Source organism: Globicephala melas, chromosome 10 (genome assembly GCF_963455315.2).
Source record: "Globicephala melas chromosome 10, mGloMel1.2, whole genome shotgun sequence".
In the NCBI taxonomy this organism is placed as follows: Eukaryota; Metazoa; Chordata; class Mammalia; order Artiodactyla; family Delphinidae; genus Globicephala; species Globicephala melas.
Genome location: NC_083323.1, coordinates 58143748 through 58167062, shown reverse-complemented (window position 1 = coordinate 58167062; position 23315 = coordinate 58143748). Strand labels below are relative to the sequence as shown.

Here is a 23315-nt window from a genome sequence, read left to right as displayed (position 1 = left end):
ACCAGCGTCCTCTGCACTGCAAGATGGATTCTTAACCAGCGGATGACCGGGGAAGTCCCAAGACTTTTTTGAATAAGATAACCCATCTAATAAGTACCAGAGTCAGGAATCAGACCCAAGTCTCTGACTACAAGGCTCTCTCCATCATGCAGCTCATCCCAAAATTAACCACTGAATTATTCCAGTTGCTCCTAAAGGAAGCATTTACGTCAAAGCAGTATAATACGGTACTGAGAATTGGCTAGAGGCTGGCTGTATCACAAAATGTCACTTGCTTTTCTTTTTGTTTTTGGATTAAAATGAGCATCAAGGGTAACTGTGGGAAAAGAAATATCAAAACGATACTCTGGTGCGTTCTGTGGAAAGGCAGTTCTCCTTTGGCTTGGTTAAGGTCAGAGGGTTTATTTAGTTTGAAACCAGGTTAGAGTGACCTTCCTTTTGTTTTTGTTTGTTTTTCCCTTCTGTAGTTAGTTATTCCTTATCTGCCCTATCCATTCTCCTATAGGTAGGACTCTAATTCAGGGACTCCAGCTTACCCTGGCTGCCTTATTAATGGCTTTGCCCATTACTTCTTTAAGAAAGTTCTGGGTCTTAATACTTAGTATAAATGCGAGCCAGCATTAACTTTTCCAAATGTAGTAGGCTAATCTTATCCTTGTTTCATAGGAATGTTATATCTCTGAAGTTTTTTGAGCTGTCACGAGAAAGATAACATGTGTTAGGGAATTTCTAAACATTACCCAGGTGTTTGCTTCCTTTTATTTCCTACCCCTGCTTTTTTGAATTAGCTTTAATTATAATCAGTAACAAGTTCCTCACTCTTTTTCTTCCCAGGTCTCTCTGATAGTAGGAACTGGTTGGGCAGTGAAGAAAGTCTGCCTGTAGAAGGGGAGGTTCTTTGCATAGAGATCTAGCACTTTGACCTTTGGACTGATTCTTCTTCCACTATAACATTGCTACTTTTGTATGAGGATGGAGGGTGAACCGGTGACTTGGGAGGCCCACAGCATTGTGTAAAGTATAAGATATTTAAGAACAAGTTTGTCATCCCAGGTGGTTAGAGTTTGGCAATGTTAAGTTCTTTTTTTAATTTCTGATTTGAAAAGGTCCTATCCAGTTAAATCTTTGCAAAAGTACTAGCCAGCTGTGACATGGCCAGCTAAACCCGAAGCTTTTCATAAGCTTTCAGGTATCTCTAATAGTAGGTTTTTAGGCCAGTCCCTTGTTGTGCTAGAGTTTTGTGGTGTATGGGGAAGGATTTTGAATTTTTAAATCAGAAAAGCTATATCCTCTGTGGTACAAAATTGGGAACTTGATGCTTATGTTTGGAGGATGTATATTTGTTATGATTTACAGACTGTCATTTGTTCTACTCTTTAGATTGTAGTTAGAATCTTAATTAGTCAGAGTGAAAGATTATTTCACATAAGTTATTTTTTTCATTAGCGTTTGTTCTGCAAAAGTTACTCTTGGTGCACATTCCTTCCTGCCTTAGTTTCTCCATTTGTAAAAGATAATCTTGTCTTTTACTGGGTAAAATATAAGTACTGGGAGCTCTGACATAATCATCTTCAGTTCACTCAATGAATATTTATTCATTGGCCTATAGTGTGCCAGGCCCAGTGCTAGGAAATACAGAAATTAAAAACAAAAAACCAGTTTCTGATTATTGGAAGAAATGAGAAAGCCAGTTTTTAAAATTCCTAATGAAAAATGCTGAGGTGAAGAGATATGAAAAAGGAAGTAGAAAGAAGGGGCATCTAACTAGGCTCGGGGTGAAGGGTAGCTAAGATAAAGGGAGAGGGGCATCAAGGGAGGTTGGGGGATTGGAGCCAACTCTTTTTCTTTTTCCCATTCATGGATGGGTTTTTTAAACCCACTTTTTTTTTTAAATTTATTTTATTTATTTATTTTTGGCAGCATTGGGTCTTCGTTGCTGCACGCGGGCTTTCTCTAGCTGCGGTGAGCGGGGGCTACTCTTTGTTGTGGTGCTCAGGCTTCTCATTGCGGTGGCTTCTCTTGTTGCGGAGCACGAGCTCTAGGCGTGCGGGCTTCAGTAGTTGTGGTGCACAGGCTTAGTTGCTCCGCAGCATGTGGGATCCTCCCGGACTAGGGCTCAAACCCGTGTCCCCTGCATTGGCAGGCGGATTCTTAACCACTGCGCCACCAGGGAAGCCCTAAACCCACTTTTATTCGTTAATTGTAAGTAGTACAGATATTCCAAAAATATAAACAGACACTTAATGGCGTCCTACATTTCAAGTGTTGTTTTTTTTTAAATTTTTATTTATTATTTATTTTTAGTTTTGGCTGCGTTGGGTCTTTGTTGCTGTGCGCGGGCTTCTCACTGCAGTGGCTTCTCTTGTTGCGGAGCACGAGCTCTAGGCGTGCGGGCTTCAGTAGTTGTGGCCCGCGGGCTCAGTAGTTGTGGCCCGCGAGCTCTCAAGCGCAAGCTCAGTAGTTGTGGTGCACGGGCTTAGTTGCTCCGCGGCATGTGGGATCTTCCCTGGGCCAGGGCTCGAACCCGTGCCCCTGCATTGGCAGGCGGATTCTTAACCACTGCGCCACCAGGGAAGCCCCTCAAGTTTTTGAATACAACAAGTTTATCAAACCATGAACCTGTGAGCAAGGTAGTCAGAACCCCACAGCCCAGTCACGTTGGGAAGCAGATCTCCCCCACCCTCCAAACGGTATCTTGAAGGGGGTTGCGTGGCACGACATGGAACATGTAAAATCTGAGATACTACAAGCAAAGAAGCTCACGGGGCGCAAAGAGGAGGGTCTGCTCCAGGGGCAAACCCCACAGCAGTAAAGGAATGGTGCAGGGGGCCAGACCCCTGCCTTCCCTCCCCTGCTTGAATGCAAGTATTTACCAGTATTAAAAGGACAAAACTAAAACCCCATTTTACAAAAAAGGCGACTGAGGGACAGTAGTGGCAAGTAACCGACTGAAGACCTGAAGGGGAAAACAGGCTTACTTTCCGCAGACACTTGACCTTTCTGGGACATGGGATACAGGACAGCCTTACGGAGGGGTTGCCTTATTGAATGAGGCCTCATGAACAGGGTAGGGGTAGCAAAACAGGACGGGATCCATTTCCCAGGGAATGACTGCCTTTAGACTTCCCATGCTTTTAGCACAGAGAAGTTTCTGGGCCACTGTTAACAGAGGTGAATTTGTAAAATGGTCAAAATCTTTGGGAGGCAGGAGGGAATTAAACAGAAGGTCCCAGGTTAACTGAAGGCAAATTTACTCAACCTCGCTATAGTAAGGGACCCATGGACCTACAGAGTGTCCCCTCTACAATGTGCAGAGTGGAAACTCTGACCCTTTCCAAATTGGTCCTGTGTCCAAAGCTCCCCCTATGAGAGGGACACGAACATCAGGCTTTTGATTTAGAAGCCCAATCAGAGAGACACACTGTGTCCCTGAAGAGGCACCTTAAAGAACTGAACCTGGCAGGTGGGCAGATTCCTGGCACGGCGTGAACTGGGGTCGACCAGGCCTGGTGGCCTATTGCTTCCCGAAGACCAGCCTCAAACAGGAAGGGCTGGTAGGAAACCCCGGAAGAGATCCTGGGGTGAACTGGCTCCCTCTCAAGCTTGCCTTCCTCCAAAACTGAGTCTGGCCTGATTCCTCTAAGGAGCACGTCTTGCAGTCATCTCTTGCCCCTAACACACTGTGAAACTGGAGACCAGAAGGTGCATAATGACTTCAGGCTGGCTCTGGTCCACACCGATGGACCCTGCTTAGACCTATTTGGCTGAGCTGCCTCTCCAGGGAAGGGAGGAGAGGGTGAGTGGGGGTGTGGCATTTCCGGTGAGGAACTGCATGGGGGCGGGGCAGGGTTCTGGCGAGAACGAGGCCTATGGAGCCAGGCTTCATGCAGAAGCAGCGGGGACACTCCCACCAAGCCATGCTGGGCTCTGGTCATGAGTCCCTTGGAACACCTGGACAAGTCTGATAGGAAAGCGGGTGGCACCAGCTCTTCCTTCACCTGGAGGCAAGGAGACGCAAAGCAGGGCAGAAAGGGGCCTCGGAACTGGATCAGCTTAGAGCCTCTTATTGCTTATTTAGTCAGAAAAGCATAGCTGGACCCCATGGCAGATTTGGCCCAAGGGCTAATCCTTAGGATGGGGCTTGGGAGAGAGGTCCCTCCTGCAATATTAGGATAGAGGCCTAGGCCAGGGCCTTAGAATCAGAAGCTCCCACTTTCCTTCAGGAGGTGTCGCTCCTGGCCAGCCCTGGAGCCCTCTTCCCCTACCTTGCATGAAGCAGGATCCCACAGGCACCAGGGAATGATGCCTGGGAAATGATCACATGGGCTTTGGGGACCCTGTTCTACTCATGTGACACCAAAGGGAAAGACAAAGCCTCACAACCTTGGGACAAGGAGGGGAGGTGGCATCACAATGCTAGAGAAGGATGCTAGGCGCTCAGAACGCCAAGCTACTGCTCCACCACCTGGTCCCGGCTAGCTCCTCACACTGCCCTAGTGTGTGGCCAGTCTGAAAAGGATAATGGGGGTAAGTCCTGAGTGGGCGGTGTTCTTGCACCTGAAGCAACTTACAAATGCTTTGTGACATCTGCCTCCAGGGAAAACAGAGAGGGGGATAGGAACCCCCTCCCACCCAAGGGAGGGAGGGGAAGCCATGGTTAAGGCAGTGATGCTGAAGTGAGGCTTCCTCTGGGGGATCCCTTGTGTGGAGCCAACTCATAAAGGTTGAGAGATGTTTGCAGGCACATAAGGAGAAAGGTGTTCCAGACAGAGAGCTCTGCAAGAACAAACATCATGAGAGGAACAGTTGAGGGACTCTAGATGAGTTTGGTTGGAGTGAGTTTGGTTGGGAGTGAGAATATGTGGACCAGTGAAGCTGAGGGTATACTGGGGGCTGCATTATGAAGAGTTTTGAATACTGTGATAAGAATATTCAGCCACAGCCTAAAGGCAACTCCATAGTAAACCTTCTTTTAAAGCTCCTTTCATTTAAACTTACCATCCCATTGCTTCATAAAGAAGCCCTCAATTTGCTTGCCATTACACTCATAACCAACATCTATCTCTTCAGATACTATTTAAGAGGACTCCTTCCTCCACTCTCAGGTTAATCTCTCTACTTACTTTGCTCTATTTTTCAACTTCTTCTGATGACTCCATCATTCAGCATTTAAATATGCTCAAGACTCTGCCATCTTAAGAAACAGCCACTATATTTTGACTCTTTTTGTGTGTGATTAAATTAAAATATATTTCAGTTAAGTAGCTTTATGCAATTCAGATTTTCCATCAATATTGCTTTTTTTTCTTTTTTTAAAATTTGAGATATAATTGATATATTTTTACTCTTATCTGTATTCCTTCCATCACCAAGTTTTTTGAAAAAGTTGTTACACTTACCACTTCTTTATGCTCAGTTATTATTTATTATGGTGAAACTAAGCTGATGCTGCCATTGTGTTGCTTTAGGCTCATAGGCTTTAAGGGATTCAGTGGAGTTGAAAGTTTAAATAATAATTCATCAAGGTCAGCAAATAGATTAATATGTTTAAAAACTCCTAAGACATCATTAGTTAAGCACGTGTATTGGAATAAGTTTTTTTTTTTTTTTTTTTTTTTTTTGCGGTACGAGGGCCTCTCACTGTTGTGGCCTCTCCCGTTGTGGAGCACAGGCTCCGGACGCGCAGGCTCAGCGGCCATGGCTCACGGGCCCAGCCGCTCCGCGGCATGTGGTATCTTCCCGGACCGGGGCACGAACCCATGTCCCCTGCATCGGCAGGCGGACTCTCAACCACTGCGCCACCAGGGAAACCCTAAAAATTTTTTTTTTTAACTTTTTATTTTATATTGGGGTATAGCCGATTAACAATGTTGTGATTGTTTCAATAGAATTTTTATTATTCAGCATATAAGCTCAAGCAGGGAAAAAATATAGGTCATAAAACTTATCAATTAGCCAACTCATTAATAGGACCATTTTCTTTTAAAATTTTATTTATTCATCTGGTTCAAAGTTCAAAAGGTACAAGTGGGCATATGGTGAAGTCACCCTCCTGTTTATGTTTCCTAGCTACCCACTTCCCCTTTCCAGTGGCAAATGTTGTTATTGGTTTTCTATATATCCTTCCAGATATATTTTATTCATGTCTAAGCAATTATATTTTTCCTCTTTTACACAAATGGTAACATAATATAAGCACTGTTTTATATTTTTCCTTAAAATTTTTTTTTTTTTACTATACATCTTGGAGAACCTTCCAAATCAGTGTATAATGTGCTTCCTTTTATGGCTATGTAGTATTCCATTGTCTGGATGTATCATTATTATTTTAAAAATCCCCTATTGGTGAATATTTGTATTGTTTTCCATCTTTTGTTGTTATTAGAATGACTTCATTCCTGGTTTGTTTGGGACAGTCTCAGCTATGCCAATTGTCCCAGCTTAAATTTTTTTTTTCTTTATTGGAGTATAAATGCTTTACAATGATGTGTTAGTTTCTGCTTTGTAACATAGCGAATCAGCTATACATATACATATATCCCCATATCTCCTCCCTCTTGCGTCTCCTTCCCACCCTCCCTATCCCACCCCTCTAGGTGGTCACAAAACACCAAGCTAATCTCCTTGTGCTATGCTGCTGCTTCCCACTAGCTATCTGTTTTACATTTGGTAGTGTATATATGTCCAGCTTAAATATTAATAGTGTCCCTTTCTCTTATAAAAGTGTCCCGATTTGGACAAAACAAAACAATTTATTTTATGGTTACCTTAGCTAATACAGTGCTGCAGTGAATAAGATTATATATCCTTTTATTTTGCAAGTTTGCAAATATAACTGTAAGTTGAATCCTAGAAGTAGCATTGCTGAGTCCAAGAGCCCGCATGCAACAACGAAGACCCAACGCAGCCAAAAATAAATAAATAAATTTATTAAAATAAAAAGGTCTATACATTTGTAATTTTGATAGATGTTGCCATATTGCCTTCCATATTGGTCATACCATTTTCCAGTCTCACCAACAATCAGAAGAGTACTTGTTTTTCCACCCTTACCTCAGTTCATTATCACTTTGTTTTTTAATGTTTGTTTTTCCAATAGGTATAAAATGCTATCTCAGTGTTTGTTTTTTTTTTAGTGTTGTTTTTATTTTACTTTTTAAAAATTACCAATGAGGTTGAGCATCTTTTTATGTGTTTAAGAACCATTTGTGTTTCCGTTTTTATGAATTATTCATGTATTTTCCTATGTTTTTGTTGGATATTAGCCTTTTGTGAAATGAGTTGCATACATTCCTCCTCCTCCCAGTTTATCATTTGACTTTTGGTTTTCCTTTTGCAGTTTTGCCATGTAGGAATTTTTTATCTTTACGTAGTCAGATTTCTTCATCTGTATTTTCTATTCAATGAATATCAAAATCCATTATTCAGCTGGAATCACATGTAATCTTTGATTTCCTCATCCTTCAGATCCTATAATAGTTCTCAAATCCATCTACTTCTCCCCATTCTTGCTATTCTAGTTAAGCTTCTTAATTCAGTTCTCCCTCCCATCAGTTTCACTCACTTCTATTCTTAACAGCATAGCCACAAGTGATCTTTCAGAAATGCAAATCTGTTTACGTTGTGTTTTTATGGAACCCATTGATGATTTCCCAAATCTACCATAACTTAAAATATAGAGAAAAATGAATGGGGAAAAAAACAAATGAGAGATGAGGACACTTAGCAAATGTAGATTACTCTTTTTTTAAAAAAAGATTTATTTATTCATTTTATAATTTTTTATTTTTGCTGCGTTGGGTCTTTGTTGCTGTGCGCAGGCTTTCTCTAGTTGTGACGAGTGGAGGCTACTCTTCACTGCAGTGCGCGGACCTCTCACTGTGGTGGCTTCTCGTAGCGGAGCACGGGCTCTGGGTGCATGGGCTTTAGTAGTTGTGGCACACGGGCTCAGTAGTTGTGGTCTGTGGGCTCTAGAGCACAGGCTTAGTAGTTGTGGCACATGGGCTTAGTTGCTCCGTGGCATGTGGGATCTTCCCGGGCCAGGGGTCAAACCTGTGTCCCCTGCATTGGCAGGCAGATTCTTAACCACTGTGCCACCAGGGAAGTCCAGATTACTCTTGACTATGGGGAAAATTAAAAGAACAAGAATAGCTAGAGAAGAATCTATAGTTCAGGGAAGGGGATTTTGTTTGTTTTGCATGTTTGTTTTTGTTTTGTCTTTTTAAGAAAATCATCATCTCAGTATGCTGAGGAGGAAAGCCAGTAGAGATGAAAAGGTTGAAGATAGCAGGTGAATATTATATGCTAAGATTATAGGGAGAAAAAGTGAGGTAGAAAGCTTGAGAATGGTAAATATTTAGAATAGCTTTTGTAGAAGTAAGAGAAGGCACTAACTAGAATCTTGTAGGAGTGTTGGGAAATATCTAAGAGCCTGTTTGAGATGAGAAGTTTGTAGTTTAAACATTTACGCAGAAAAAAAAATACAGATAGTTTTATGTGGGAGTGCTGTGAAACTTTCAATGGACAGATAATCCCAATCTTATGCACTTTGTTCCATGAAATAGAAAAAGAAGAAAAACTTTACAACTTGTTTTGTTAAATTACTGTATATTTTAAAACCAAAACCAGACAAGGACAGTTTAGGAAAGATAATTATAAAGACATAGGTGCAAAAATCATAAAACATACGTTTTATGATCAAGGAATTTTTATCTCAAGGATGCTAGAATGGTTAACATTAGAAAATGTGCATAATTACCAAATCAACAGATTAAGAGAGAAAATCTATTTGATCCTCCTGGTCACTGCAGAAGAAGTATTTGATAAAATTAAATACCTATTCATCTTCAAAGTTCTTAGCAAACTAGACAAGGAAAGGAATATCCTGATAAACCTGACAAAGGGTTTTTCAGGTAACAGGCCTGGTATCACAACTTCAGTTAAATATTTTATTGGAGGTCTTATTATTGTCCAGTAAGACAAGAAAAATAAGCATAAGATATAAAGGTTACAAGAAAAGATACAAAATTGTCATTATTCACAAGTGATATTTATGAGGAAAATCCAAGTGACAGGTAAATTGTTGGGGCTAATAAGAGAGTTAAACAAGTTTGCTAGATAAAAGATCAGTATCCAGAATTCAATAGCATTCCTATATTGAAGTAATAATTATACCTATTTCTTATGGCATTACAAACTGAGAAGTGCACATGAATAAACCTATTATAGGAGGCGTAAGAATTTTAGGGAGAAATTAGTTAATGGAAAGGTATACCGTATATTGCAAATTCTAAGCTGGCTCCCATGATCCCCGCCTCCTGATATTCATGCCTTGTGTAAACCCTTCCTCTTGAGTATGAATGGGAGCTGTGATTTGCTTTTTTAAATTTATTTTTATTTATTTTTGCTGTGTTGGGTCTTCGTTTCTGTGCAAGGGCTTTCCCTAGTTGTGGCAAGCGGGGGCCACTCTTCATCGCGGTGCACGGGCCTCTCACTATCGCGGCCTCTCTTGTTGCGGAGCGCAGGCTCCAGACGCGCAGGCTCAGTAGTTGTGGCTCACGGGCCTAGTTGCTCCGCGGCATGTGGGATCCTCCCAGACCAGTGCTCGAACCCGTGTCCCCTGCATTAGCAGGCAGATTCTCAACCACTGCGCCACCAGGGAAGCCCTGATTTGCTTTTAAGAAATAAAATCTGGCAAAGGTTACTCTCCCTTGTTGGCATTCAAGAAGCAAACTGCCATTTTGTGAGCTGTCCTAAGGAGAAGGCCACATGATAAGGAACTGAAGGCAGCCCCTAGCCAACACGCAGCAAGAAATTGAGGCCCTCATCCAACAGCCTGCAAGGAACTGAATGCTGCCAAAAATCATGTGACAGAAGTGGATCCTTCCCAACTTGAGCCTTAGATGAGAACTCAGCCAACGCTGACTGTAGCCTAGCTAAGCCATGCCCAGACAACTGACCCATAGAAACTGTGAGATAATAAATATGTGTTGTTATATACTACTAAGTTAATGATAATATTTTATGCAGCAATAGACAACTAATATACTGTGTTAAATGGAGGGAAACAATCAAAAATATGGAGGCTCTCCCCAAAGTAACTTATAAACTTAATACTTAATATTAAGTATTATAAACTTAATACAATTCCAATTAAAATCTCAACAGGGTTTTGCACAGAATTTTCATGAATCCTAAAATTTTATTGATAGTAGAAGACAAAACAGAAGCCAAGATAATTTTGTAAAAGAGTGAAGAAGGGTCTGGACTTCTCTACAGGATATCAAAACTTTATAAAGCTATGTGGTAAAGATGTGATTAACTTTTTAAGAAACTGCCAGTTTTCCAAAGTGGCTTACCATTTTAAATTCCCACCAGCAATGTATGAGAGTTTTGGTTTCTCTACATCCTCATCAACACTTACTATTGTCTGTCTTTTTTATTACAGCCATTCTAATGGGCATATAGTAGTATCTCATTGTGGTTTTAATTTGCATTTCCCTAAAACCCAATGATTCTGAACAGCTTTTTATGTGCTTATTAGTCATTTGGGTGTCTTTGGTGAAGTGTCTATTCAAGTCTTCTGTACATTTTTAAATTGGGTTATTGCCTTATTATTGAGTTATAAGAGTTCTTTGTATATTCTAGATACAAGTCTTTTATCAGATATGTGATTTGCAATATTTTCTTCCAGCCAGCGGCTTGTTTTTTCATTTTCTTAATTGTATCTCTTAAAAGTCAAAAGTTTTAAATTTTATTGAAGTCTAATTTATCATATTTTTCTTTTATGCCTCATGCTTTTGGTGTTGTCTCTGGGAATTCTGCTAGCCCAGAGTCATGAAGATTTTCTCCTGTTTTCTTCTAGAAGACTATAGTTTTAAACTTTTTCATTTAATTCTGTGATCCATTTTGAATTAATTTTTGTGTATGGTATGAGGTAAGGGTCTAAGTTTTTCTTTTTTGCATGTGGATATCCAATTATTCCAGCACTATTTGTGGAAAAATTCTTTCCTCATTGAATTGTCTTGACACCTTTGTTGAAAATCAGTTGACCATTAATATAAGGGTTTCTTTCTGGTCTCAAAATTCTGTTCCATTGATCTACATTCCTATCTTTATAATAATACCACATTCTCTTGAGTACTTTAGCTTTCTCATAAGCTTTGAAATCAATTACAGTTAGTGTAAATCTTTCAATTGTTCTTTTTCAAAATTGTTTTGGTTCTCCTAGGTCTTTTGCACTTTCATCAGCTTATCAACTTCTACAAAGAACCCTACTAGGATTTTGAGAGGAATTGCATTGAAACTATATATCAATTTGGGGGAAATTACCATCTTAACAATTACTTCTTTAATTTCTCTCAGCAATGTTTTATACTTTTTGGGTATAAATTTTACATTTGTTTTGTTAAATTTATTCCTATTTAATTCCTTTTGATATTATTATGAATGGAATTGTTTTCTTAATTTCATTTCAGTCTGTTTATTGCCAGTGTATAGAAATATAGTTGATTTCTGTATATTGATCTTGTATCCTGTGACCTCCCTGGACTCATTTACTAATTCTAGTAGTTTTATTGTGGGATTTTCTACATAGACTGTCATGTCTTGAATAAGGACAGTCTTATTTCTTCCTTTCCAATCTGGATTCCTTTAAGCTATTTGTTTTTGTTTTTGTTGTTTGTCTGCTTTTTCTTAGGGCATTGTCTAGAACTTGCAGCATAATGTTGAATAGAAATGGTGAGAGCAGATACCTTTGCCTTGTTCCTGATTTTACAGGGAATGCATTCAGCCTTTTAGTGTTAGGTATGAAGTTAGCTGTAGGGTTTTTATAACTTTTTTCCTATCAAAATGAGGAAATTTCCTCCTATTATTAGCTAGGAGATTTTATCATGAATGAGTATCAGATTTTGTCAAATGCTAGTTCTGCATTTACTGAGATGATCATGGGGATTTTGCCTTTATTCTTTTAATATGCCAAATTACATTACTTGATTTTTGAACATTTAACCAGTCTTGGGTTCCTGGCACTAACTGCAGTTGATCATGGTGTTTACACCTTTTTTATATGTTCCTGAATTCAGTTTGCTAATATTTTTTAAAATAAATTTAGTTATTTAATTTATTTATTTTTGGCTCTATTGGGTCTTTGTTGCTGCGCGTGGGCTTTCTCTAGTTGTGGTGAGTGGGCTTCTCATTGCTGTGGCTTCTCTAGTTGCGGAGCATGGCCTCTAGGCATGTGGGCTTCAGTAGTTGTAGCATGTGGGCTCGGTAGTTGTGGCTTGCGGACTCTAGAGCACAGTCTCAGTAGTTGAGGCACAAGGGCTTAGTTGTTCCGCGGCATGTGGGATCTTCCTGGACTAGGGCTCGAACCTGTGTCCCCTGCATTGGCAGGTGGATTCTTAACCACTGCGCCACCAGGGAAGTCCCTTGGTTTGCTAATAATTTTGTTGAGGTTTTTTACATCTACATTCATAAGGGATATTTGTATATAGTTTTTTTTCCTTATGATACCCAATCAGATTTTAACCTAATGATTTTTAATAACCTTTGATAATCATTACCCAAATGAACTGTTTCACTACGGGTTGCAAAGTGGTGCTATTCTATCATTCCTTATTTATTATTTTAAATTCTTCTATAAATAAGGACTTTGCTTTGTCAACTATTTGGTCATTCAGGGATACAGTTCATATAGAAAAGGTAGGCTGTATATTTGATCTGTTTCTCTTTATTTGCTAAGTTATAGAATAATAAGTTGGTTCTGTAATATCCTCCAAAGGTTATCAGAGTTTTAAAAATTATTATGATTTTGAACAACTATGATATGTTTACATTCTTTGCAGTTGTTATTCTTTTTGATGCTCAAATGTCCCATCTCTGGACAGTGGGAGTCCCCTCAAGTTGACTCTTGAATTCTTTGACACAACCCCAAGTAGTTTTGTTTTGTTTTTTTGATGGTTGACAGATCTTTTATTAACAGTCGAAAGACTTCACACTTGTTACAATAGGAGAATAAGTGTTTCTTTAATGAATAATTAAATGAAAACTACCTAGGACCTTATAGGATTTTTAATGTGTACTAGGTTTGATACATAGCTTAGAAGATAGGACTAGCTTGCTGGAATCATGAGGGTATGACCAAAAATTAGGAACAGTAATTTATAAAACATTCACCTAGATGCACCAGAGGGCAGACAGCAGAAGCAAGAAGAACTCCAATCCTGCAGCCTGTGGATCAAAAAACACATTCACAGAAAGATAGACAAGATGAAAAGTCAGAGGGCTATGCACCAGATGAAGGAACAAGATAAAACCCCAGAAAAACAACTAAATGAAGTGGAGATAGGCAACCTTCCAGAAAAAGAATTCAGAATAATGATAGTGAAGATGATCCCGGACCTCGGAAAAAGGATGGAGGCAAAGATTGAGAAGATGCAATAAATGTTTAACAAAGACCTAGAAGAATTAAAGAACAAACAAACAGAGATGAACAATACAATAACTGACATGAAAACTACACTAGAAGGGATCAATAGCAGAATAACCGAGGCAGAAGAATGGATAAGTGACCTGGAAGACAGAATGGTGGAATTCACTGCTACAGAACAGAATAAAGAAAAAAGAATGAAAAGAAATGAAGACAGCCTAAGAGATCTCTGGGACAATATTAAACGCAACAACATTCGCATTATAGGGGTCCCAGAAGGGGGAGAGAGAGAGAAAGGACCTGAGAAAATATTTGAAGGGATTATAGACGAAAACTTCCCTAACATGGGAAAGGAAATAGCCACCCAAGTCCAGGAAGCACAGCGAGTCCCATACAGGATAAACCCAAGGAGAAACACACCGAGACACATAGTAATCAAATTGGTAAAAATTAAAGACAAAGAAAAATTATTGAAAGCAGCAAAGGAAAAACGACAAATAACATACAAGGGAACTCCCATAAAGTTAACAGCTGATTTCTCAGCAGAAACTCTACAAGCCAGAAAGGAGTGGCATGATATACTTAAAGTGATGAAAGGGAAGAACCTACAACCAAGATTACTGTACCTGGCAAGGATCTCATTCATATTCAATGGAGAAATCAAAAGCTTTACAGGCAAACAAAAGCTAAGAGAATTCAGCACCACCAAACCAGCTCTACAACAAATGCTAAAGGAACTTCTCTAACTGGGAAACACAAGAGAAGAAAAGGACCTACAAAACCAAACCCAAAACAATTAAGAAAATGGTAATAGGAACATACATATTGATAATTACCTTAAACATAAATGGCTTAAATGCTCCAACCAAAAGACACAGTTGCTGAATGGATACAAAAACAAGACCCATATTTATGCTGTCTACAGGAGACCCACTTCAGACTTAGGGACACATACAGACTGAAAGTGAGAGGATGGAAAAAGATATTCCATGCAAATGGAAATCAAGAGAAAGCTGATTTTATCATATCAGATAAAATAGACTTTAAAATAAAGACTGTTACAAGAGACAAGGAAGGACACTACATAATGATCAAGGGATCAATCCAAGAAGAAGATGTAACAATTATAAATATATGTGCACCCAACATAGGAGTACCTCAATACATAAGGCAACTGCTAACAGCTATAAAAGAGGAAATCGACAGTAACACAATAATAGCGGGGACTTTAACACCTCACTTACACCAATGGACAGATCATCCAAAATGCAAATAAATACGGAAACAGAAGCTTTAAATGATACAATAGACCAGATAGGTTTAATTGATATTTATAGGACATTCCATCCAAAAACAGCAGATTACACTTTCTTCTCAAGTGTGCACGGAACATTCTCCAGGATAGTTCACATCTTGGTTCACAAATCAAGCCTCAGTAAATTTAAGAAAATTGAAATCATATCAAGCATCTTTTCTGACCACAATGCTATGAGATTAGAAATCAGTTACAGGGAAAAAACCGTAAAAAACACAAACACATGAAGGCTAAACAATACGTTACTAAATAACCAAGAGATCACTGAAGAAATCAAAGAGGAAATCAAAAAATACCTAGAGACAAATGACAATGAAAACACAATGATCCAAAACCTATGGGATGGGCTTCCCTGGTGGCGCAGTGGTTGAACGTCCGCCTGCTGATGCAGGGACACGGGTTCGTGCCCCGGTCCGGGAAGATCCCACATGCCGTGGAGCAGCTGGGCCCATGAGCCATGGCCGCTGAGCCTGGGCGTCCGGAGCCTGTGCTCCACAACGGGAGAGGCCACAACAGTGAGAGGCCCTCGTACCGCAAAAAAACAAAACAAAACAAAACAAAACCTATGGGATACAGCAAAAACAGTTCTAAGAGGGAAGTTTATAGCTATACAAGCCTACCTCAAGAAACAAGAAAAATCTCAAATAAATAATCTAACCTTACACCTAAAGGAACTAGAGAAAGAAGAACAAACAAAACCTAAGGTTAGCAGAAAGAAAGAAATCATAAAGATCAGAGCAGAAATAAATGAAATAGAAGCAAAGAAAGCAATAGCAAAGATCAATAAAACTAAAAGCTGGTTCTTTGAGAAGATAAACAAGATTGATAAACCATTAGCCAGACTCATCAAGAAAAAGAGGGAGAGGACTCAAATCAATAAAATTAGAAATGAAAAAGGAGAAGTTACAACAGACACCGCAGAAATACAAAGCATCCTAAGAGACTACTGCAAGCAGCTCTATGCCAATTAAATGGACAACTGGAAGAAATGGACAAATTCTTAGAAAGGTGTAAGCTTCCAAGACTGAACCAGGAAGAAATAGAAAGTATGAACAGACCAATCACAAGTAATGAAATTGAAACTGTGATTAAAAATCTTCCAACAAAAGTCCAGGACCAGATGACTTCACAGGTGAATTCTATCAAACATTTAGAGAAGAGCTAACACCCATCCTTCTCAAACTCTTCCAAAAAATTGCAGAGGAAGGAACACTCCCAAACTCATTCTATGAGGCCACCATCACCCTGATACCAAAACCAGACAAAGATACTACAAAAAAACAAAATTACAGACCAATATCACTGATGAATATATGCAAAATCCTCAGCATGCAAAAATCCTCAGCAAAATACTAGCAAACAGAATCCAACAGCACATTAAAAGGGTCATACACCATGATCAAGTGGGATTTATCCCAGGGATGCAAGGATTCTTCAGTATACGCAAATCATCAGTGTGATACACCATATTAACAAATTGAAGAATAAAAACCATATGATCATCTCAATAGATGCAGAAAAAGCTTTTGACAAAATTTGACACCCATTTAGGATAAAAACTCTCCAGAAAGTGGGCATAGAGGGAACCTACCTCAACATAATAAAGGCCATACATGACAAACCCACAGCAAACAATGGTGAAAAACTGAAAGCATTTCCTCTAAGATCAGGAACAAGACAAGGATGTCCGCTCTCACCACTATTATTCAACTTAGTTTTGGAAGTCCTAGCCATGGCAATCAGAGAAGAAAAAGAAATAAAAAGAATACAAATTGGAAAAGAAGAAGTAAAATTGTCACTGTTTGCAGATGACATGATACTATACATAGAGAATCCTAAAAATGCCACCAGAAAACTACTAGAGCTAATCAATGAATTTGGGAAAGTTGCAGGATACAAAATTAATGCACAGAAATCTCTTGCATTCCTATACACTAATGATGAAAAATCGAAAGAGAAATTAAGGAAACACTTCCATTTACCATTGCAACAAAAAGAATAAAATACCTAGGAATAAACCTACCTAGGGAGACAAAAAACCTATATGCAGAAAACTATAAGACACTGATGAAAGAAATTAAAGATGATACCAACAGATGGAGAGATACACCATGTTCTTGGATTGGAAGAATCAATATTGTGAAAATGACTATACTACTCAAAGCAATCTACAGATTCAATGCAATCCCTATTGAATTACCAATGGCATTTTTTACGGAACTGGAACAAAAAATCTTAAAATTTGTATGGAGACACAAAAGACCCCGAATAGCCAAAGCAGTCTTGAGGGGAAAAAATGGAGCTGGAGGAATCAGACTCCCTGACTTCAGACTATACTACAAAGCTACAGTAATCAAGAGAATATGGTACTGGCACAAAAACAGAAACATAGATCAATGGAACAAGATAGAAAGCCCAGAGATAAACCCACGCACCTATGGTCAACTAATCTATGACAAAGGAGGCAAGGATATACAATGGAGAAAAGACAGTCTCTTCAATAAGTGGTGCTGGGGGGCTTCTCTGGTGGCGCAGTGGTTGAGATGCAGGGGACACGGGTTCGTGCCCCGGTCCAGGAAGATCCCACATGCCGCGGAGCGGCTGGGCCCGTGAGCCATGGCCGCTGAGCCTGTGTGTCCGGAGCCTGTGCTCTGCAACGAGAGAGGCCACAACAGTGGGAGGCCCGCGTACTGCAAAAAAAAAAAAAAATGGTGCTGGGAAAACTGGACAGCTACGTGTAAAAGAATGAAATTAGAACACTCCCTAACGCCATACACAAAAATAAACTCAAAAATGGGTTAGAGACCTAAATGTAAGACCGGACACTATAAAACTCTTAGAGGAAAACATAGGCAGAACACTCTTTGACATAAATCACAGCAAGATCTTTTTTGATCCACCTCCTAGAGTAATGGAAATAAAAACCAAAATAAACAAATGAGACCTAATGAAACTTAAAAGCTTTTACACAGCAAAGGAAACCATAAGCAAGATGAAAAGACAACCCTCAGAATGGGAGAAAATATTTGCAAACGAATCAACGGACAAAGGATTAATCTCCAAAATATATAAACAACTCATGCAGCTCAATATTAAAGAAACAAACAACCCAATCCAAAAATGGGCACAAGACCTAAATAGACATTTCTCCAAAGAAGACGTACAGATGGGCAAGAAGCACTTGAAAAGCTGCTCAACATCACTAATTATTAGAGAAATGCAAATCAAAACTACAATGAGGTATCACCTCACACCAGTTAGAATGGACATCATCAGAAAATCTACAGACAACAAATGCTGGAGAGGGTGTGGAGAAAAGGGAATCCTCTTGCACTGTTGGTGGGAATGTAAATTGATACAGCCACTATGGAGAACAGTATGGAGGTTCCTTAAAAAACTAAAAATAGAATTACCAAATGATCCAGGAATCACACTACTGGGCATATACCCCGAGAAAACCATAATTCAAAAAGACACATGCACCCCAGTGTTCACTGCAGCACTATTTACAATAGCCAGGTCATGGAAGCAACCTAATGCCCATCGACAGACAAATGGATAAAGAAGATGTGGTACATATATACAATGGAATATTACTCATCCATAAAAAGGAACAAAATTGGGTCATTTGTTGAGCCGTGGATGGATCTAGAGACTGTCATACAGAGTGAAGTAAGTCAGAAAGAGAAAAACAAATATTGTATATTAACGCATATATGTGGAACCTAGAAAAATGGTACAGATGAACTGGTTTGCAGGGCAGAAGTTGAGACACAGATGTAGAGGACAATTGTATGGACACCAAGGTGGGAAAGCCGCGGGGGGGTGGGGATGGTGGTGTGATGAATTGGGCGATTGGAATTGACATGTATACACTGATGTGTATAAAATGGATGAGTAATAAGAACCTGCTGTATTAAAATAAATAAATAAACAAACATTCACCTAATAGCTTTCCTAAACATTAGTTCCCCTGAAATTAAATCAGGAAATAAAATTTCTGTTTATACCCAGTTTTAGATATGATTCATAACAGATGTTAATTTTATAATTTTTTTTTTTTTGCGGTACACGGGCCTTGAGCTCACTGTTGCGGCCTCTCCCGTTGCAGAGCACAGGCTCCGGACGTGCAGGCTCCGGACGCGCAGGCTCAGTGGCCATGGCTCACGGGCCTAGCCGCTCTGCGGCATGTGGGATCTTCCCGGACCGGAGCACGAACCTGTGTACCTTGCATCGGCAGGCAGACTCTCAACCACTGTGTCACCAGGGAAGCCCTAATTTTATAATTTTGATGCTACCTTTTTTTTTTTTTTTTTGCTGTACGCGGGCCTCTCACTGCTGTGGCCTCTCCCGCTGCGGAGCACAGGCTCTGGACGCGCAGGGTCAGCGGCCATGGCTCACGGGCCCAGCCGCTCCGCGGCATGTGGGATCTTCCCGGACCGGGGCACGAACCCGCGTCCCCTGCATCGGCAGGCGGACTCTCAACCACTGCGCCTGATGCTACCTTTTTAAAGGTACTCAATAAAAATTCAAATCTCATTTTTTAAGATTACGAATTTAAAGTGTGCAGTAAAACAACCCCAGTATTCTTTGATAGCTTCCTTGCTTACTGGTCTGGATATTCATTGTACATATTGTTTTCTCTTATTTTTGCCATTATATCTTTGGAATATATTCCTAGAAGTAGAACTGTTAGGTTGAAGGGTAAAATGATATGTAATTTTGCTAAATAGTGCAAAAGGAGTTATGCTATTCTCTATTTCCACGAACAATATATGACAGCCTTTTTACTACAGTCTCTCCCACTTGTTTGACTACTCAGTTTGTTGTCAAGCTTTTGGATTTTTGCCAGTCTGGTAGGTGAGAAATGGTATCTCCAAGTAGTTTTAATTTTAACATATTTTTCTGTTCAACAACACATTTCAATAAGTTAATGATAGTCCACATTAACATATAAAGAAAGAAATTTGCCATTAGGCATCTAAAATTTATGAGTTGGCTCTGATTCTCAAGCTGAAGGTTATTTACTTAGATTTGCGGTAAGGAATAAGATGGATTTGTTTAGACAACTATTATGTTAATAAAATATTCAATAAAAAAAAGATGGATTTGTTATACTCAACATGGCATAGTAAATATCAACTGTGGTCTCACACTTGGAAAATGCTTTGTAATCAATAAAGTACTTTTACAGTCATTATCTAATTTGACTGTCATGATTATCCCTGAGAAATAGAACAGATACTATGCCCATTTTGTAGAAGGGGAAACTGATGTTTTAAAAGATTGAGATTTTCCAATTTAACACAGCAAATGATAGAGCTGGGTTTAAATTTCAAAGTTCTGATCTGTTTACAAATTCTGTGCTTTCTCTTCCTGGTATTTGCTAAAGGGTGCATGACCTATATTATCCAGGCGGTGGCAGTGTTCTCTTAATGTTCATTGAGATTCACTTTCCCATTGGAGATACTTAAAAGAAATTGGGGCTTACCTGGTGGTGCAGTGGTTGAGAGTCCGCCTGCCGATGCAGGGGACCCGGGTTCGTGCCCCGGTCGGGGAAGATCCCACATGCCGCGGAGCGGCTGGGTCTGTGAGCCATGGCCGCTGAGCCTGCGCGTGTGGAGCCTGTGCTCCACAACGGGAGAGGCCACAACAGTGAGAGGCCCGCGTACTGCAAAAAAAAAAAAAAAAAAAAAAGAATAGGCCAAAATATTAGGTATCACTGCTTTAACACTTAAGATAAAAAGCTGATTTGAGGAAAATGGTTGAACTTTCACCTCTGAAATCCTAGGATTATTTCTTTATTATTTCTGACCCCGAAAGATATATATATCAGAATTCTAAATTTTACAGTCAAATCAGATTAGTATGGGAACAATGTTGAATTGAGACAGAAAGTCTGGATTCTGGTTTCAGATATTTGACCCCTATGACCTTATGCAAGTGAGTTTACCTTTCCGGGTTTTTTTATTTTCAATCTGAAAATAAGAGAGGACAAAGGAAAGGAACTATCCAATTCATCAGTATTCTGACTCATTATCATCTCCACAGTCTCACCCTTCTTGCAGTGTTAGATTTAACCATATGAAATTACCAGTATTTGACTATTTGAAAAGATTTATATTTAACCTACATAAGCAGCCATTTCATTTGGTTCTAATTGTTCAGTTCAGTTGTGGACGCTTATGGGGATCATCTGAGCTATTTATTTTAGGGATAGCTGAAGCCAAACAAAATTAATGTCTCAAGTGTAAAGGCAACATACATTTGGAGACTATAATATTACCCATCAATGCAGTCCATTCTGGGTATGCATAGAAACCAGTCTAATCTTTTCTTTCTACATTATACTAATTTTCTGGTCCAGTGATTCTAGAAGATTTGATTCCTCTATTTCTTTAGTGTCTGGCAAAGGAAAAGTCTACTTGAAAATTTTGTTAGGATATTCTCTGTAGTAAGTTTTGGCCAGAAATATCTGTTGTTATAGAAGAGGAGAATATACTATTAGCACTGATATCCAGGGTATGAGATAAATAATTCTTCAGAGTTGCCTGTCTTTTCCCCTGTTTTCCAATGAGTTAAGTCAAGGAGTCGAGAGGCCAAACTTTCCCAGTTTCTAGTTTTAGACCAATTTTGTCATTCCATCCTACATTCGAAGGGGACAGGGCTAAGCTTTTCTAGTTGTTTGATTCAGATCCTTAAATTTTCCTACTTAAGGAAGCTGATGTGTTAAACTTTTTTTTTTTTTAACTTCTTCTTAAGGCATTACCTCATCTCTTTACCATTAAATAAATTGAACTTTTTGGTTTTTTTTCATGACCTAGACTTTTGGGCACAAAAGTTAATCAGTGGGAGGAAAGATAATCCATAGAGAATATATATATATATATATATATATATATATATATATATAAAACATATATTTATATAAATATAAATTTATATTATATATTTATTTGAAATATATATATGTATATTTTTTGGCCACGATCTTAGTTCCCTGACCAGGGATCAAACCCGCACGCCCTGCAGTGGGAGCGCGGAGTCTTAACCGCTGGACTGCCAGGGAAATCCCCACAGAGAATATGAATAGCTGGGGAAAAAAAAACCCTTGGCCCTAATATATTTATTCAGGTCTCTGAACCATATTCAGAGCTCCACTAACAAACTTGGTCCTGTCTCACTGCTGGCAGACACATGTGCTACATCAGCCTGGCTCTAGTCCTATAGTTAGGGTCTGGCATATCTGCAGGTAATACATTCCTTGAGTTCTCCACTCTGATGTGGAGGGCCCAATAGTTGCATGCAGTCATCTTTCAACGTACAAGTCAGGGTTGATCTGACCCCAACTGCTCTGTACCTGAGACACATACTTAAAAGTGTTGTTTTGTTACCAAGTCCAAGCTCGTGCTGCTTGCCAAAGGACAGGCCAGTAAACTGAGAGACAAGTTGTTGGGGCAAGGAATAGTGACTTTATTTGGAAAGACAGCAGACCGAGAAGTGGTGGACTAGTGTCCTAAAGAACCATCTTACCCAAGTTGGAATTTAGGCTTCTTTTTTACTCAAAGGGGAGGGGGTGTGGTTGGTTGCTGCAAACTTCTTCGTGTCAGAATCCTTTGTTCTTGCATCTGTCCAGGTAGGTCAGGTCATATTGTTCCTGTAAACCTCCAACATGACAAATGTTATTCTCTGTTCTGCAACTTTTTATCTCTGTAGGAATGGAAAAGTTTTATGCCTTTAAAGGTCAGAGCCTTGAGAATGGGCTATCGTGTATATTTCAGGCTATAGGCAACATTCTTAACTTGTAGCAAAAGCAATAGAATACAAAGGTTAAAGTAAAAGGAACAGGTCCAACATGGAGTCAGATTTGTTCTTCCCTGTTACAGTTTTTCTGGAGAAATCACAAACCAGTCTATATTGAATCTGAGGTATAAATGTCTCCGTCCAAGAGATGTTCCAAATAACTTATTTTACTTTTTCCCCTCAAAACAACTTTTGGGTGCTGGGCTCAAGAGAACCAAGAATTTGAGAGGCATTGACTAAATCTGGAAAAATGTAAGCAATATAACGGGCAAAGCAGATGGGGGGTGGTGATCAAAGTAAACACACTGGAAGAAATAGAATTCTTCCTCTTCTCATATACTTCCTGAATATAACCACAGAACTCCATTACCTTCTCTGTCACTTCCACAAGATTCCATCACCTCCTTTAAAAATATACTTACCATAGTAAAGGTTGTAGTTTCCAGTCCTGTTGGTGCTCTTTGACATAATTGACCTTTGGCATCAGTTCACCAATCTGGGTCATTTTACTTTTATGGCCCTAAACTTATAATCAGAGTATAAACATACAGGTTTTTGTATTAGTAAATACATATGGAATTTATTTATATAGAATTTATAAAATAGAATTTATTTAATTGGATCTTTTTTTTTTAAATAAATTTATTTATTTATTTATGGCTGCGTTGGGTCTTCGTTGCTGCGCGCGGGCTTTCTCTAGTTGCGGCAAGCGGGGGCTACTCTTCGTTGTGGTGCGCGGGCTTCTCATTGCAGTGGCTTCTCTTGTTG

At 39.4% G+C, this 23315-nt stretch overlaps 1 protein-coding gene across 1 annotated transcript in view; it reads left to right on the top strand.

Moving 5' to 3' along the window:
- The window catches only part of RBMS2 (RNA binding motif single stranded interacting protein 2), a 104265-nt gene that overhangs the window by 866 nt on the left and 80084 nt on the right, over positions 1-23315 (top strand). The window lies entirely within an intron of this gene.